Source organism: Lathyrus oleraceus, chromosome 7 (genome assembly GCF_024323335.1).
Source record: "Lathyrus oleraceus cultivar Zhongwan6 chromosome 7, CAAS_Psat_ZW6_1.0, whole genome shotgun sequence".
In the NCBI taxonomy this organism is placed as follows: Eukaryota; Viridiplantae; Streptophyta; class Magnoliopsida; order Fabales; family Fabaceae; genus Lathyrus; species Lathyrus oleraceus.
In genome coordinates this window covers 277,556,223-277,557,310 of record NC_066585.1, presented here as the reverse complement: position 1 = coordinate 277,557,310, position 1,088 = coordinate 277,556,223, and positions in this window count along the sequence as shown.

Here is a 1,088-nt window from a genome sequence, read left to right as displayed (position 1 = left end):
TAGTCGGAGGTAACCATGTACCTTAGCATTATTCACTTGTTTATTTTTATCATTGCCATCCAAGCTCGGATGCACCTTCATTGGATACTTCTTTGAGGAGCAACCAATCTAGAAGATTTGACACTCAACCAACCAAAAATTTATTAAAACAAAAGAAATTTAAAACATAAATAATAACATTACTTCAAAATTTAAAATTGTGCATGGGGGATAAAACACCCCAAAAGTACATAACCAAAATCAAAATACACAAATCTGAAAATACAATAGAAATAAAACATAATATGAAAAATAAAATAAACTTAGCCCTCCAAGGACTCATAACCCTCATCACTACCGGCTTCAGAACCGGTAGCATCATCATCATCATCTTCAGCAGCACCAGAAGAAGCACCAGCACCAGCTGCACCAGCACCCGCCCCCTCTCCAAACACAGGCCTGTCCACAGGCCAGCTAGCGTGTTGTAGAAACTGCTCACGTGTCATCATAGAATGCTCACCGGAGGGGTCGCGCATCTGCAACTGTAACAGCTGCATAGAATCGTGCATATCGAGCATGGCGCACTGAGTTGCCGCCATCCAATCCCAGTTGTAGTTGCAGACAGCCTGCTGGAAAGGATCGGATCCTAGAGTAAAAGTACCAGGTGTAGCGGTGTATTCGTCGCTATATGATCTATCGATTAAACCATAAGCTAAGAGATACATTGAAATTTCGAGTCGCCACCGCACTTTTATTTATCCAAAGGATTGGCTAAAAAGCGAACAAAAGCCTAAGAAGTTTTACACGTAGAAAACTAATAAAAAGATCAGAGAGTCTGGGTAAGGGGTAAGTTACGCAATGGGAAGGTGTTAGGCACCCACTACGTCCTAGGTACTCCTAGGGAGCCCTTTTCACACTTGTTGTAAAAGATTGTTATTTGTTATGACATATTGTGCAAACATGATTGGGATGGTGAGAAAAGAATACACAAGTTTTATTGGGTTTGAACGGATGAACCCGTTGCCTACGTACCTTCCATCAAAGGTAAGGATCAAAACGCCGTAGTTCGGCTAAAAGATTTCCAAAAGTGAGTTGGATTCAATTTTAAA